Below are 18,428 nucleotides of genomic sequence, written 5' to 3'. Positions count from 1 at the left end.
TATTTCACCCATCCTCCCACCCACTTCCCCTCTGGTACCAATCAGTCTGTTCTATATAGTTAAGAGTCTTTCTTTGTTTGCCTCTCTGTCTCTCTCTCTCTTTCCCTTTGCCCATTTGTTTTGTTTCTTAAATTTTCCATATGAGTGAAATCATATGGTATTTGTCTTTTTCTGACTTATATCACTTAGCATTATTCTCTCTAGTTCCATTCATATTGTTGCAAATGGCAACATTTCATTCTTTATTTTGTGGCTAAATAGTATTCCATTGTGTGTGTGTGTGTGTGTGTGTGTGTGTGTATATGAATGGATAAAGAAGATGTGGTATGTATACACACACACACACACACATATACATGTGTGTGTATATATATATGTGTATATATATGTATATATGTATGTATGTATATATATATATATATATATATATACACATGTATACCACATCTTCTTTATCTATTCATCTACTGATGAGCATTGGGCTGCTTTTATATCTTGGCTATTGTAAATAATGCTGCTATAAACATAAGAGTGCATGTATCCCTTTGAATTAGTGTTTTTGTATTTTTTGGGTAAGTATCCAGGAGTGTGATTACTAGATCATATGGTAATTCTATTTTTAACTTTTTGAGGAACCTCCATGCTGTCTTCACAGTGGTTGCACCAGTTTGCATTCTCACCAATAGTGCATGGGGGTTCCTCTTCCTCCACATCCTCTCCAACACTTGTTTCTTGTGTTTTTATTTTAGCCATTCTGACAGGTATGAGACAATATCTCACTGTAGTTTGGATTTGCATTTCTTTGATGATGAGTGATGTTGAGCATCTTTTCATGTGTCTGTTGGCTATTTGGATGTCTTTTTTGGATAAATGTCTATTCATGCCCTCTGCCCATTTTTAATTTGATTATTTGGGGGGTTTTGTGTTGAGTTGTATAAGGTCTTTATATATTTTGGATACTAACTCTTATCAGACAGGTCGTTTGTAAATATTTTCTCCCATTCCTTAGGTTGCCTTTCAGTTTTGTTGATTGTTTGCTGTGCAGAAGATTTTTATTTTGATGTATTCCCAATAGTTTATTTTTGCTTTTGTTTCCCTTACCTCATATCTAGACATATCTAGAAAAAAAATTTTTCTATAGCCAATGTCAGAGAATCTATTTCCTGTGCTTTCTTCCAGTATTTTTTATGGTTTCATGTCTCACATTTATGTCCTTAATCCATTTTGAGTTTATTTTTCTGTATGGTATAAGAAAGTGGTTTAGTTTCATTTTTTTGCATGTAGCTATCTGGTCTTCCCAGCACCATTCGTTGAAGAAACTGTTTTCCATTGGATATTGTTTCCTGATTTGTCAAAGATTAATTAACTATATAACTGTGGGTTTCTTTCTGTGTTTTCTATTCTGCTCCATTGATCTATGTGTGTATTTTTGTGCCAATGCCATACTGTTTTGATTACTACAGCTTGGTAATATCACTTGAAGTCTAGGATTGTGATGCCTCCAGTTTTGTTTTTCTTTTTCAAGATTGTTTTGGCTATTTGGGATCATCTGTGATTCCATACAAATTTTAGGATTGTTTGTTCTAGTTCTGTGAAAAATGTGGTTAGTATTTTTGATAGGGATTACATTGATTCTGGAGATTGCTTTGGGTAGTATAAACATTTTAACAATATTTGTTCTTCCAATCCATGAGCATGTAATGTTTTTTTTCCATTTCTTTGTGTCATCTTCAATTTCTTTAACCAGTGTTTTATAGTTTTCAGAGTACAGGTCTTACACCTCTTTCATTAAGTTTCTTCCTAGGTATTTTATTTTTGTTGCAATTGTAAATGGGATTATTTTCATAATTTCTCTTTCTCCTACTTCATTATTAGTGTATAGGAATGCAATAGATTTATGTACATTGATTTTGTGTCCTGCAAATTATTGAATTTATTTATCAGTTTTAGTAGTTTTTTTTTTTTTTTTTTTTTTTTGGTGGAGTCATTGAGGTCTTCTGTATAATCATGTTGCCTGCAAATAGTGAAAGTTTTACTACTTCCTTACCAATTTAAATGCCTTTTATTTCTTTTTCTTGTCTGATTACTGTGGCTAGGACTTCCAGTACCATGTTGAATAAAATGATGAGACTGGACATCCTTATCTTTTTCCTGACCTTAGGGGAAAAGCTCTCAGTTTTTCCCCATTGACTATGATGTTAGCTATGGGTTTTTCATATAAGGACTTTATTATTTTAAGGTATGTTCCTTCTAAACCTACTTTGTTGAGAATTTTTTTCATGAAGGGATACTGTACTTTGTCAAATGCTTTCTCTGCATCTATTGAAATGATCATATGGCTTTTATCCTTTCTCTTATTGACGTGATATATCATGTTGATTGATTAGAGAATAATGAACCACCCTTGGATCCTGGGAATAAATATCACCTGATGGTGGTAAATGATTTTTTTTAAGGATTATTCTATTCAGCTTGCTAGTATTTTGTTGAGGATCCTTTTTTGTTTTACTGTTATTTTTGAGAGAGAGAGAGAGAGAGAGAGAGAGACAGAGTGAGAGTGGGGGAGGGTCAGAGAAAGGGAGACACAGAATCTGAAGCAGGCTTTAGTCTCCGTACTGTCAGCACAGAGTCTGATGTGGGGCTTGAACCCATGAACCACAAGATCATGACCTGAGCTGATGTCAGATGCTTAACTGACTGAGCCACCCAGGCGCCCCTTGTTGAGTATCTTTACATCTATGTTCTTCAGAGATACTGACCTGTGGTTCTCTTTTTTTGTGGAGTCTTTATCAGTTTTGGTATCAAGGTAGTGCTGGCCTCATAGAATGAATTTGGAAGTTTTCCTTTCTCTTCTATTTTTTGGAAAAGTTTGAGAAGAATAGGTATTAACTCTTATTAAATTTAGTTTTGTAGAACTTGCCCAACTATTTTGGTTAGATTGGTAGAATTTGCTGGCTAAGCTGTTGGGTCCTGGACTTCTGTTCGTTGGGAATTTTTTGATTACTAAATTATTTCCTTGCTGGTGATCAGTCTGTTCAAATTTTCTATTTCTTCCTGATCAAGTTTTGGGAGGTTACATGTTTCTAAAAATTTATCTACTTCTAGGTCATCGAATTCTTTGGAATGTAAGTTTTCATAATATTCTCTTAAAATCATTTGTATTTCTGTGATGTCAGTTGTTATTTCTCCTCTTTCACTTGTGATTTTGTTTATTTGAGTTCTCTCTCTCCTTTTCTTTTTTTTTTTTTTTTTTTTGGTGAGTCTGGCTAGAGGTTTATCAATTTTGTGGATCTTTTCAAAGAACCAGCTGCTGGTTTCATTTTCATTAATCTGTTCTATAGTAGTTTTAGTTTTTTAGTTTCTGTATCATTTACTTCTACTCTAATATTTATTATTATTTATTATTTCCTTCCTTCTGCTGATCTTGGGTTTTGTTTGTTGTTCTTTTTCTTTGCTCCTTTAGGAGTAAGGTTAGGTTGTTTGGGGTTTTCCTTACTTCTTGATGTAGAACTGTATTGCTATAAACTTCCCTCTCAGAACTGCTTTTGCTGCATCCCAAAGTTTTGGACCATTGTGTATTTATTTGTGTTTGTTTCTAGGTACTTTTTGATTTCTTCTTTGATTTCTTAGTTGATCATTTCATTGTTTAGTAGCATTATTTAACCTCCATGTGTTTGTGGTCTTTTCAGATTTTTTCTTGTGGTTGATTTCTAATTTCGTAGCATTGTGGTCAGAAAAGATGCATGGTATGACTCTAATCTCTGAATTTGTTAAGACTTGTTTTGTGGCCTAACATGTGATCTGTTCTGAAGAACGTTCCATGTGCACTTGAAAACAATGTCTATTCTGGTGTTTTAGGATGTAATGTTCTGAATATATCTGTTAGATCCATCTGGTCCAGTGTGTCATTTAAAGCCATTGTTTTCTTGTGATTTTCTACTTGAATTATCTGTCCATTGATGTAAGTGGGTGTTAAAGTCCCCAACTATTTTTGTATTACTATTGATTATTTCCTTTATGTTGGTTATTAGCTGTTTTGTGTATTTGGGTGTTTCTATGTTGAGTGCATAAATATTTACAATTGTTATATCTTCTTGTTGGATTGTCCCCCTTGTGATTATCATTATATAGCGTCCTTTGTCTCTTGTTACAGTCTTTGTTTTAAAGTCTGTTTTGTCCAATAAATAAATAAATAAAGTCTGTTTTGTCCAATATAAGTATGCTATCCTGGTTTTCTTTTGACATACATTTGCATGATAAATCTTTCTCTGTCTCCTCACTTTTAATCTGTAGGTGTCTTTAGGTCTGAAATGAGTTTCTTGTAGGCAGTATGTAAATGGATCTTGGTTTTTTAATTTATTTCATCACCCTATATCTTTTAATTGGAGAGTTTTGTCCATTTATGTCCAAAATAATTGTTGGTAAATATGTATTGATTGTCATTTTTTTATTTGTTTGTGGTTGTTTTTGTAGTTGTTCTCTAGTTTTTCTCTGATCCTTTCTTCTCTTGCTCTTTCATGGTTTTCTGGCTTTAGTGATATACTTGGATTTCTTTCTCTTTATTTTTTGCATATCTATTGCTGCTTTTTGATCTGTGGTTGCCAGGCAATTTATATGCAACAACTTCTGTATAGAGCTACTTGTATTATTTTATTTTGTGAATCCCTTGACTGATTTTTAGAGATATACTTATTTTTACTGCTTTTGTGTTTCCTGCTTATCTCGTTCTTACTCAATGTCTTTCCTTTCCACCCAGAGAGTCCCCTTTAACATTTCTTGTAGAGCTGGTTTAGTGGTCATGAACCCCTTTAGCTTTTGTTTGTCTGAGAAACTCTTCATCTCTTCTTCTATTCTTATTTATTTATTTTGAGAGTGAGAGCATGAGCAGGAGAAGGGCAAAGAGAGAGGAAAGAGGGAATCACAAGCAGACTCCACACAGTCAGTGCAGAGCCTGATGCAGGACTTGATCCCATGAACTATGAGATCATGACCTGAGCTCAGATCAAAAACCAGATGCTCAACCAACTGAGACACCCAGGTATCCCTCTCTCCCTCTATTTTGAATGATAGCCTTGCTGGATAGGGAATTCTGAGCTGCAGATTTTTTTGTTTCCTTTCAGCACGTTGAGTATATCCCACCACTCCCTTCTGGCCTGCAAGATTTCTGTTGAAAAATCTGCTGAGAGGCTTATAGGTTTCTTTTCTTATATGTAACTGTCCATTTTCCTCTTTTCCCTGGCACTTTAAAATTTTTTTCTTTATTCGTACTTTTTGCCATTTTAATTACCATGTGTCTTGGTGTAGATCTCCCTGGGTTGATTTTGTTGGGGAATCTCTGTGCCTCCTGGATCTGGATAACTGCTTCTTTCCCCAGATTAGGGAAGTTTTCAGCTATTATTTCTTTGAATAAATTTTCTTCCCTCTTTTCTCTCTCTTCTTCTTCTGGTATCTCTATTATGGAAATGTTATTGTGCTTGATGGAGTTGCTGAGTTCCCTAAGTCTATTCTCATTTTGCATTTATTTTTTCCTCTCACCTGCTCAGCTTGATTACTTTCATTTATCTGTCTTTCAGGTTGTTAACTTGTTTCCTTGCTTCCTCTAGACTGTGGAGACTGGGGCCAAACCTGGCCAGGCCACTTCACAAAGCATGTATGGGCAGGAGATGCAGTTTTTGTTTTTGTTTTTTAGTTTGTTTTTGTTTTTGTTTTTAGGAGATGCAGTTTTAACAAAGTGTGGCATTCCTCCCAGGGAGGTGACCAGCCCTTGATACCAGGTGAGGCCCTGCAAAATGTGAGGGTCAGGAGGTGCAATGAGGCTTGGTGAGCCTTAAAGGCTTAAAGGAGCTTAAAGGAGGTTGGTGAGGCTTAAAACTGTCTTCTGGGGTAAGGAACTCACAGCACCATGACTGAGGCAAGTGTGACTGGAAATAGCAGATCCGCTACAGTATGGGTAATTGGGGCTTGGTGTAAGCAGGTTAGATGGTGAGTGTTGGTGCCACGCTTGTTCCCGCAGGTGCCTGTGTGTCTCTGCTGAGGCTGAAGGTTGGGGGAGGGAGATGGCATCTGCCAGTTCCTTTGTTCTTGGAGAGGTCTTCAGCTGGGACAGCTCTGAGATGAGCAAATAACTCTCCCTCCCCTTTTCCCAAAGCGTTTTTCTCACTGTTGCTTCTAGGCTGGATCTCAGTGGTCTGTCATGCTTTCTCTTTAAGGATGGGGACTAGTTTCCTATCACCCTCCAGGCTCTCCTAGATGTGAGCCTACTAATATTTAAAATTTCAAGTTTTAATGGGGGCCTGGGTGGCTCAGTCGGTTGAGCATCGGACTTCAGCTCATGTCATGGTCCCACAGCTTGTGGGTTCAAGCCCTGCATTGGGCTCTGTGCTGACAGTTATGAACCTGGAACCTGCTTTAGATTCTGTGTCTCCCTCTCTCTCTCTCTCTCTCTCTCTGCCCCTCCCCCACTGGCACTCACTCTCTGTCTCTCTCTCAAAAAGAAATAAACAGTAAAAAATAAAATAAAATTCCAGGCTTTAAGTCCCATTAGTTATAAGAACTCATGAAATTCAGTCCTTCTCACTTCCAAAGCCAAATGTGATGGGGATTTGTCTTTCTTATGGGCACTCCCCAGCGTAATCATGTGTTTGTCACCCTTCTTCACACCCCCATCTCCCTCCCACCACACCACAGATGGCCACAACTCTCTTAGCTCACCACTGCATCTCCACCTTTCCTACCTTTCTTTGATGTGGCCTCTTCTCTACCTTTAGATGTGAAGTTTGTTCTGCTGGTTTTGGGGTCATTTTCTGAGATATTGACATTGATGTATCTACTTGTATCCATGGGACAAGGGGAACTTAAGGTCCTCCTATACCACCATCTTCCCAGACTCTCCTCTTGTTCTTGATATATTTCCATGATTAACAACAGTTTATGGTAGGATGTCCATGACCAACCTTGACTTTTAATGACGAATATTGAGGTTTTGTAAACAAAGCACAAAGTGGGGAAATTTGAGTATGTAGTGGAAATATCTAGAGTCAGAGGACCTGAATTAGATCTTGATTGTTTCACCTTAGGCAAATTTCTAAGCCTTAATTTTCTTATCTATAAAATTTTTATAATAAAAATAATTGTCTAATAAGGTTGTGAAAATTGTGAGATAATAAAGGTAAAATGTGATTTATAAAATGTAAAGTGTGAAAAAAGTTAGCTTTGATTCATGGTGTAATATTTCATACTGTGTATTACATGCCCAGAAAAGCTATGTAAAGGTTTACTGGAAAGTTTTCATTATTTAGATATAATCATTTTGTGAGATAAAAGGGGGTTTCTGATGAGTCCTGACCTAATGAAGGCCTGGTATACTCAGGGCCTTAAAAGGAAGAAGGCATTTGAGTGGTGAAAATGATCTGAGTTAGTATGAAAAACTCACCAGATTCTCTTAAAGTAGAAATGGGCACACATTTTTAGAAGAGAGTGTAAGGGAAAAAAATTGAGAAAAAAAAAAAAAAGAAAGGTCTCACATTTTATCAGGAATCTGTGCAAAGTGGATAGATTAAATAAAAGAGTTACATGTTTCTTGTTGGCCATCAGCATGGTATTTGCTGTTGATACAGTAATATAGTAAATTTAATGTGGTTTATTTGTCTGAAAGGAACAACTTATCTTTTGTTTGGAACAGAGAAGCAAGCTGAATCCTGATCTGTGTTATTTCAGTGTCTGGTTGATTTGTACTTGAGGTTTCCAGAGCAAAAATGTTGTTACTAAATACCTGGCACAATCCCACTGTGGGGCCCAGGGATCCAAAGGTGGAGTAAAATCTCCTGGTTGGTATTTCAGAAGGTAAGTTCAGAATTACCTTTGCTCTCAAGAAATATAATTCAGTTCAAGAAACATTTATTAAGACTTAGTATACTAATAAATCGAATTCAACAGCATATAAAAAGGATTATTCACCATGATCAAGTGGGATTAATTCCTGGGCTGCAGGGCTGGTTCAATATTCTCAAATCAATTAATGTGATACATCACATTAATAAAAGAAAGAATAAGAACCATATGATCCTGTCAATAGATGCAGAAAAAGCATTTGACAAAATACAGCATCTTTCCTTGATAAAAGCCTTTGAGAAAGCCGGGATAGAAGGAATATATGTAAACATCATAAAAGCCATATATGAAAAGCCCACAGCTAATATTATCATCAATGGGGAAAAACTGAGAGCCTTCCCCTTGAGATCAGGAACACGAGAGGGATGTCCACTCTCACCACTGTTATTTAACATAGTGTTCAAGCCTCAGCAATCAGACAACAAAATGAAATCAAAAGCATCAAAATTGGCAAAGATTGACTTTTCGCAGATGACATGATACTCTACATGAAAATTCTAAAAGACTCCACCAAAGTTCTGCTAGAACTGATACATGAATTCAGCAAAGTCACAGGATACAAAATCAATGTACAGAAACCGGTTGCATTTCTATACACCAATAACAGAGCAACAGAAAGAGAAATCAAGAAATCAGTCACATTTACAATTGCACCAAGAACCATAAAATAGGAATAAACCCAACCAAAGATGTAAAAGATCTGTATGCAGAAAACTATAGAAAACAATAGGAAATTGAAGAAGACACAAAGAAATGGAAAAACATTCCATGCTCATGGATTGGAAGAATAAACATTGTTAAAATGTCAATACTTCCCAAAGCAATCTACACATTCAATGCAATCCCAATCAAAATTGCACTGGCATTCTTCTCAAAGCTAGAGCAAACAATCCTAAAATTTGTACGGAACCACAAAAGACCCCAAATAGCCATAGTAATGTTGAAAAACAAAACCAAAGTGGGAGGCATCACAATCCTAGACTTTAGCCTCTACTACAAAGCTGTAATCATCAAGACAGCATGGTACTGGCACAAAAATAGATACATGCAGCAATGGAATAGAATAGAGAACCCAGTATTGTACCCACAAATGTATGACCAACTAATCTTTAACAAAGCAGGAAAGAGTATCCAATAGAAAAAAAAAAGGCAGCAACATTCAGAAGAACAGGATGAGAACAGAGAACAGGACAGCAACATTCAGAAGAATGAAACTAGACCATTTTCTTACACCATACACAAAAATAAACTCAAAATGGTTGAAAGACCTAAATGTGAGACAGGAAACCATCAAAACCCTAGAGGAAAAAAGAGAAAACAACCCCTTTGACCTCAGCTGCAGAAATTTCTTGCTCAACACATCTCCAAAGGCAAGGGAATTAAAAGCAAAAATGAACTATTGGGACCTCCTCAAGATAAGAAACTTCTGCACTGCAAAGGAAACAATCAACAAAACTAAAAGGCAACTGACAGAATGGGAAAAGATATTTGCAAATGACATATCAAAAAGGGTTAGTATCCATAATCTATAAAGAACTTACCACATTCCACATCTGAAAAACAAATAATCCAGTGAAGAAATGGGCAGAAGACATGAATAGACACTTTTCTAAAGAAGACATCCAGATGGCCAACAGCCACATGAAAAGATGCTCAAAGTCACTCCTCATCAGGGAAATACAAATCAAAACCACACTGAGATACCACCTCACGTGGGTCAGAGTGGCTAAAATGAACAACTCAGGAGAGTATAGATGCTGGAGAAGATGTGGAGAAAAGGGAACCCTCTTGCACTGTTGGTGGGAATGCAAACTGGTGCAGCCACTCTGGCAAACAGCCTGGAGGTTCCTCAAAAATTTAAAAATAGAACTACCCTATGATCCAGCAATAACACTACTAGGAATTTATCCGAAGGACACAAGAGTGTTGATGCATAGGGGCACTTGTGCCCCAATGTTTATAGCAGCACTTTCAGCAATAGCCAAATTATGGAAAGAACCTAAATGCCCATCAACCGATGAATGGATAAAGAAGATGTGGTTTATATATACAATAGAATACTACTTGGTAATGAGAAAGAATGAAATCCTGCTGTTTGAAGCAACATGGATAAACTGGAGAGCATTATGCTAAGTGAAATAAGTCAGTCAGAGAAAGACAGATATCATATATTGTTACTCATATGTGGAACTTGAGAAACTTAACAGAAGACCATGGGGGGAGGGAAGGGAAAAAATAGTTGCAAATAGAGAGAGAGGGAGGCAAACCATAAGAGATTAAATACAGAAAACAAACTGAGGGTTGATGCGGGGGGGAGAGGGGAAATGGGTGATGGGCATTGAGGAGGGCATTTGTTGGGAGGAGCACTGGGTGTTGTATGTAAGCAATGAATTCTAAGAATCTACCACCAAAACCAGGAGCACACTGTACTCACTGTATATTAGCCAATTTGATGATAAATTATATTAAAAAAAGAGTATACATCAGGCACTGTTCTAGGTTCTGAGAGTATAAAGGTAAATAAAGAATATGTTCCTTAATTTATTGTCAATTTAATTCTATATTCTGGCCCTCCCTTCCTTTAGTCAATGTGGCAGTCTGCCTTCCTTACCTCATGGAAGGAAGGTCAGAGCTGAAACATAGAGAGGAAGAAAATAGCTTTTATATTTGTGAAAATGAGGCATCAGGAGAATTGAATAACTGGGGATAAACAACAAAGGAGCACTCACTTGATGGAAGTCTATCCATCCCTCAGCTCTCTTATTGGTTGCTATTCTCATTAATGCCTTGTGAAGGTTACAATAGTATCCAGAGCATTGCTAGTTGACTGGTTGATATCACCTATGTCCTGAGACTCTGCTCTGTCTCTGTTGAGTTACTCATATGGAGACCTTTTTTCAACATCTCAGGATACAAAGAAACTTCTGAGTTGCAGTCTGGGACTCAACATCTAGGAGAATGGCAGTAATATAGAAAATGTAGGAAGACTTCAAGCTGTCTCCCAGTACTTTTTGTCTCCTTTTTCCTGTAGGGAAAGAAACCCATACCTGACCCCCCTCCCCACCACACACACAACATACGTCTGCCCTCAGTGTAATCTTCAAATATGATTGTCCAGCTAGAGCACTGTATTTGACAGATTCCCTTATAGCTAGATGAATCCATGTGTTTAGGATGTGAGCAGAATTTGTACCATTTTAGGGCTTTGATATGGATTTAGAACATTGGGCATATACTCCTTCATTCATCTTTCCCTTTTCACGGACTATAACACTAACTTGGCAAGACCCAAATTCAGCCCTATGGATACAGCAATACCTGAGGATGGCAGAACAACAAGAAGGAAGAAACAGATCTTCACTGCTGGACTTTTACCTTCTTGCTGATTTAAATCATTATGGTTTTTGGCCTTATTTTTTTTTTTATAGAAACCTAGCTTTTACCCTAAAACATAAAGAAAAGCCTACATCACCTGTACTTGGGTAAGAAAGAATGTAATCAGCTTGAGGTCTCTCCTGGAGGTACTGACAGTTTGTTAGAGGAAACACAGACACGTGGGAATAGGAGAATCATCTCCCATGGCTAAAAACCGTAATGTACTAGAGATCCAGAGGGAACCAGGCAGGGGTAGGGCGGGTGGAGACCCAATATCTCCACCCCTCACAGGGTTCTGGGAAAACACTGACAAATTTGTGCTGATTGGGCTTTCTTTTTATATTGTTTTCCTTTTATTTCATTAGCAAACTTTCTTCAGCAGAAACAAGTATAATTAATTTGATATGATTGCATTGTAGGTATGCCCCACCCCCCACAAGAATCTATGTTCACACATGGATGTTCTCAAAAAATCTCAGCCAAGAGTTGAGACCGTTCTTGTTTCACTCGCAGAAGGTAATTGAATTTCCATGTTCTCATGAAGAGAAAACCAGCTTTGTAAAGTGCTGAAGGTTTTGCCATCCAAAACTGGATCTCAAAACTGAATATTATTGTTGGCAGAGCATAAGAACATGCTCAGTCACAAGAAAAGGAAACATTTCTTGTGTGAAAAATGTGTCACACTCTTAATCTCCCTTTTCATCCTCTCCCCCACCCCAGCATTGAATAGCATATGATGATGCATTTGGCTGGTGGCTATATCTTTGTACACTATGATGTTTTGAGGCTTAATCCAGCTGAATCTGGAGGCGGCCTGCTGGGCTCCGAAAATTTTTTGTTTTTTTGCTACAAGTAACTTCAAAAACTTAGTAGTCAACAGAAGGTATTGAGTCCCCCATTCTCCGTGCAAGGTCTTAAAAATAAATGGTAATAAAACATAGAAGGAATAACAATTGCTCAAATTTTGACTCTCAAGACTTACTTGTCTTTGGATTTTGAGCAAGTGTATTAAGACAAGCTCCCTCTCTTGCTGCTTTCTGCACTCACTTAAAACAACAAACTTTACTTGAAATGATTATAGTTTTACAGTAAGTTGCAAAGATAGTACAGGGTAGTCCTTTGTACCCTTCATCCACTTTCCCCCACTGGTTACATCTTACATAACTGTATTACAGTATTAAAACCAGGAAACTGACACATTGGAACAATGTGTGTATACATCTATGTCATTTTACCACATAGGTAGATTCACACAACCACCACTGTGAACAAGATGCAGAACTATTCCATCACCTTAAAGGCCTTCTTGAAGCTACCCCTTTATGGTCACTTCCACTAAGCTCCCTCTACTTCCCCTGAACGCTGACAGCCATGAATCTGTTCTCCATGTCTTTCATTTTGTCCTTGTGAGAATGTTATATAAATGAAATCATAGACCATTTACATTTAACACAATTATTGACATGTTAGGGCTTAAGTGTGCCATTTTTATTTATTTTTGTTTGTTTGTTTCCTCTGTTTTTCATTTCTCTATGTTTTTATCCTTCCTGTGGGTTACTTGACAGATTTTAGAATTCTATTTTTATTTATCAATAGCATTTTTTGATGTATTTCTTTGTATAGATTTCATAGTAGTGGCCATAAGCATTACATTATACATGTATAACTTATCACAGACTACTGATGTCGACATTTTACCAGTCTGGATAAAGTGTAGAAATATTACTTCCTTTTAAGTCTTTTTACTTTCCCCCATTTACAATGTACTTGTCTTAAATATTTTCTTGACGTACACTGAAAACCACATCAAATGATGTTATAATTTTTTGCTTCAATCATCAAACACAATTTAGAAAACTCAAGGAAGCCTACTGAATTTATCCATATTTAAAATATTTTGGTAATTATTTCTTCTTTCCTCCAAATGTTTGAAGATTTAAGAAAAAATCTTTTCCTTTCTGTTTCAAGAACTTCTTTTAGTCATTTTGGGGAGGGGGGGGTGGATAGGTCTGTGGTAAGAAATTCTTTGGATATCCTTTATCTGAAAAAGTACTGATTTCTCCTTCATTCCTGAAACATTTCACTAGATATAAAATTCTGTGTTAAAATTTTTTTATTTCAGCACTTGAGAAAATTTTATGTCACTTTCTTCCAACTCCCATAGTTTCTTATGAGAAATCCACTGTCATTGGGGTTTTTTTACCTCTACAGGTAATGTGTTGTTTCTCTCTGGGTGCTTTTAATAATGCTTTCCTTGTTTTTAGTTTTCAGAATCATGATATGATGTGTCTTGATGTTGATTTCTTTTTTTTTTTAATTTTTTTAACGTTTTATTTATTTTTGAGACAGAGAGAGACAGAGCATGAACGGGGGAGGGTCAGAGAGAGGGAGACACAGAATCTGAAACAGGCTCCAGGCTCTGAGCTGTCAGCACAGCGCCCAATGTGGGGCTCGAACTCACAGACCGCGAGATCATGACCTGAGCCAAAGTCGGCCGCTTAACCGACTGAGCCACCCAGGCACCCCATGTTGATTTCTTTTAATATGTTTTGTTTGCATTTGCTCAGCTTCTGAGTCTATAAGTTTATATCTTTTGCCAAATTTGGGAAAATTTCAGCCATTATTTCTTTTTTTTTTAATATCTTAATTTTGTTAAGTTAACCTTTTAGTGTTTTTCCCCATGAGTTTGGCTCTTAATGTGTTTTTCCCATCTTTATTGAGATATAATTGACATAATATTTCATAACCTTAAGGTGTACAGTAAGTTGATTTGATATACTTACATATTGCAATATGATTACCACTATAGTGCAGCCATTATTTCTTTGAAAACCTTTTCATCCCTACCTCTTCTTGCCCTTCTTGTACCATAAATGTCTTAGTCCCTCAAGTTCCTAAGGTTTTCCTTTTTCATTTTTTCCTTGGTTTATTTTCTTTCTGTTGTTCATTTTGAGCAGTTTCTATTGTCTTATCTTCTAGGTTATTGGTTCATTTATCCATCCTCTCCCTTCAGCTGTTCAGCCCATCCACCGACTTTTTATTCTGATTATTGTATTTTGCAGTTCTAAAATTTCCATTTGGTTCTCCTACATATCTTCTGTTCCTTTGCTGAGACTTTCTTTTCCTTCCTTTGTTTCAAACATGTTCATGATTGTTCACCGAAGCACTTTTATGATGGCTTCTTTAAAATTTTAGCTAGGTAATTCCAACATCTGGGTCACCTCAGTGTTGGGGTATGTTGATTGCTTTTTCTCACTCAAATTGAGATTCTCCTAGGTTTTGGTATGATAAGTGCCTGTTTTTTGAAACCTGGATATTTTGAGTATTTTTCATAAAATTCTGTATCTTATTTAAATCTTCTGGTTTAGCAGGCTTCTTCTGACACTTCTGACACTGGCAGGAGATGGTGGGAGGTGCTGCATCATTACTGCCTTGTGGAAATGAAAGTCCAAGTTTCCCCCTTGGCCTTCTCTTCCACCAGCCTACGAGGGACACGTAGCAGTGCCTTGATACTGCTGGCTGAGATCCTCCTGTGGCTTCCACTGATACCTAGGATGGGAAAGGGCTTATTATCACTAGATGGATATGAAAATCCTGGCCCCCACTCTGTCTTCTCTCACAGCACAGGGTGGGAGGTGAGGTAAAAAAGTGTCTTGTTATAGGTAAGCAAGGATGAAGTCTAGGTTCCCCACTCAGCCTTTGCTGTTGGAAGTGAGGCTGGAAGTTTTGTCCATGGTGTTTGCCTGGGGGAGGATAGTTTTTGTGTAAAGTTCTCTGTTTTTCCAGAGTGCCCTGTTTCTTTCACTAGAGACAGCAGGTTTTTCTTGGGGCTTTTCTTGTCAGTTCCTATTGGCATTGCCAGGTGGCTGGCTTCTTTAGCTTTATGTTTGGTATATATGAGGCAAAAGGAGAACCCAAAACACTCACTGAGTGTTATACCTCCTACCCAAGGTTTGTAGCCAGTCTGCCTTCTTTGCTCCACCTTTGAGTCTTGTGTTTGTTTTATATATAATGTCTAGAGTGGTAACTATACTTAGCAGGGGAAATAGAAATGTGTGTCTACCCACTCACTTGTTTTTGCCCTTAATATTTCCATAGCTAATAATAATGATAATGACTGCTATGTTCTGAGTTGTCTCTAGACCATGCTAATTTATTTCATTCTCACAGTAATCCTATGAGAAAAGTACAATAGTTACTGTTGCCACTTATACATGAAGAAATTGAAACTCAGAAATAATCATGTAAGCATTTAGAACAATGCCTAGCACACATACTAATGAAGGTTTGGGAATATTATGAATTAAATTACTTTAGGGTTGTTAACTTGTCTGATGCACCCAACTTTTAAAAAAAATTTTTTTTAACGTTTATTCATTTTTGAGAGACAAAGAGAGACATAGCATGAGCCAGGGAGGTGCAGAGAGAGAGGGAGACACAGAGCCGGAAGCAGGCTCCAGGCTCTGAGCTGTCAGCACAGAGCCCAATGTGGGGCTCAAACTCATTGACTGCGAGATCATGACCCAAGCCGAAGTTGGACGCTTAACCGACTGAGCCACCCAGGTGCCCCATGTACCCAACTTTTAAGTGAAGAATTAGAATTCCAACCCAGGACAGTCTAAAATTATGCTTGTGAATTCTAGGCTGTAATTAGTCTCATTTTGAGTGCAAACATCTGCATTAAGCCATTTCTCCTGCATCCCAATCTATATCCATCTTCTTGATTTCACTGCCACTATTGTCTTCCCTTTGCTTTCTCTAAGCTACAGTTCCCAAATTTCTTTCCATTTATAAACTAGTAATAACTAGTATGTATGTAGTTTTTATAAGTTTGACAAAGTTATTTTATATGTATTACATTTAATATTTATTTGAGCTCTCATAACAACCTTATAGGCAAGTATAATTATTGTTACCCTAAAACTAAAATTCAGAGAAATTCAGAGACTGGCTCAAGGTCACATGGTTAGGAAGTGGTTGAGACAGAACTCAAGCTTGGTGTTATTTCTGCCACCCTATGCTGCATCTGTTACCCACAGCTCACTTTCATATCCTCCACATAGCTCTACATGCTCAATAGGCCCTTTGGACCTCCCAGCAGGTTGTAAGGGTCTTGGGAGAGGGGAGAAAGTACGTAAAGTGCCCAGAAATGAGGAGGTACCTCTGTACTTTAAAATCTCCCCTAACAGCTGTTGATACATTGAAGATGTGTTGGAAACACTGCCACATAATAAAATACCTTTCCCCTGTTGCTTGCCTTTCCTATTGAGTCATGGTTTTAGATCTAGTGAAGAATGGAATGGTTGGGTGCATGGAGAAAGATGGCTCAGAAACATGATTGTAATAGATTCAAGTTAGCAGAAGAGAAACAAAGGCAGAGACAGGTAGGATCAAAAGTAGAGGACTGGAAAGATAATTAGAAAACTTATTTGCTAGGAATTGGCTTCCAAAATTCAGTGGTGTGTGTGTGTGTGTGTGTGTGTGTGTTTAAGAGAGAATGACAGAGAAGATGGAGAAGGCAGGGCATTAACGACAGTGATGCTCCTAGGTTTCTAATTTGAAAAACTGGATGGGTCATTTTGTTTATAATTGAGGTCAAGAAAAAAAACAGTTTCAAGGAGGATGGAGTAGTGCATTGTAGAATACTAAAGAGAAAAGGAAAATAAAGATTCGATCAAGATAATTGGATTTGAAAATTAGGAGGTAATGAATGGCTTTATAGAAATACCTGCCATAGGTGGAGATAGAAGCAGACAGAACAGTGGGGTGAGGTGGGCAAGTTGGGAAATTATCTGGAAGTGACAAGGAGAGACTATTCATGCAGTGATGCTGTGGCATGTTCATGGGATTTGGAATTAGAAGATCCATTTTGAAAACCTGATACTGCTTGCTTGCTACGTAGCCTTTGGGAAATACTTCACCCATCTGGATCTGTTTCCTAGAACATGAGCAACTCTTTGCTCTGCTGGTTATCATGTGATCTATTTCCTGATTGTGTGTCACAGTATAAACCATGTCATGAAATTGAGGCTTTTTTTCTGCACTCTTTTAAGTGAATCCCCCTCCCCCCAACAATGGCACCTTCCAGCCCAGATCAACTGGATCAATTTGACATTTGATCAAACCGTGGTTTTTATAACTGTATTATGATTATACATAGGCTGCACACACATATAATCTTATTTCCAATTGGCACCCTGATTAAAAGTTAAAACTTGTCACTTGATAAGGTAATGCACATAATTACTAGGTGCAATGTATTTCTTAAAATTTTTTGAAAAAGAATTTATGATTCCTTCAGAAGATATTAAATTAATGTAATGTTTTTTATCTTGCATTTTCTTACATATTGAACATTTATTGAATACTAACAATGTGCCAAACTCCGTGTTACTTCAAGTTTATCTCTTGCAAAAATAGAAGATTAGCTTCCATTTAATTTCAGGGCAAGATACTATGTAGATACTATATTTTATATTTCTTTCATACTCCTATTTTAATTTAATTCAATAATAATAAAAATGGCCATAATTTATTTCTAATCCTCACTACAACCTTGGGAGTAGGTCTAATTTTCTCTATTTTAACAGATGAGAAACCTAACTTCTAAAAATGGCAAAATAAATTTAAATGCCCATTATAGAGGTAAGCATAGTAGCTGCTGAATAAATGTGGGATTAATGTTATACTGTAACAGTGTCTTCACTGTCTTAAGACTTGTAGAGAACTGAGTGCTCTCATTACACGCATACAGATGAGCCTAAAGCAACATTTATGCCATCAGAGTTTCCTGGAATGTCCTATATCTTTGTCCTATTACATCCATTCATTCAATTATTCCACCGTTTTTCTATTCCGCAATGAGAATGAACTAGTCACTATGCTCATTCGTACATCTGTTGGTACACATGTACTGTGACTACATATGTACAATCTGGCAGCACTTGCCAGTACAAAACTGCAACCAATGTGGGATCACCTACCACAGTTGTGTGGCAATAGGTCCTAAGCCTGCAATACCCTGGAATCCTTTCAATGACTTGGGTACTAGAACAAGACCTTCGTTACTAATCAAACCTTAGTCCATCAGGTCTCCCCAAAGCCAGACTTTATCCTTAGGATCTCAACTGCTGTTGTGGATTCTATTCTCTCTCTTTAGCAGC

The sequence above is a fragment of the Panthera uncia genome, chromosome D1, assembly GCF_023721935.1.
Source record: "Panthera uncia isolate 11264 chromosome D1, Puncia_PCG_1.0, whole genome shotgun sequence".
In the NCBI taxonomy this organism is placed as follows: Eukaryota; Metazoa; Chordata; class Mammalia; order Carnivora; family Felidae; genus Panthera; species Panthera uncia.
This window is presented reverse-complemented; position numbering follows the sequence as displayed.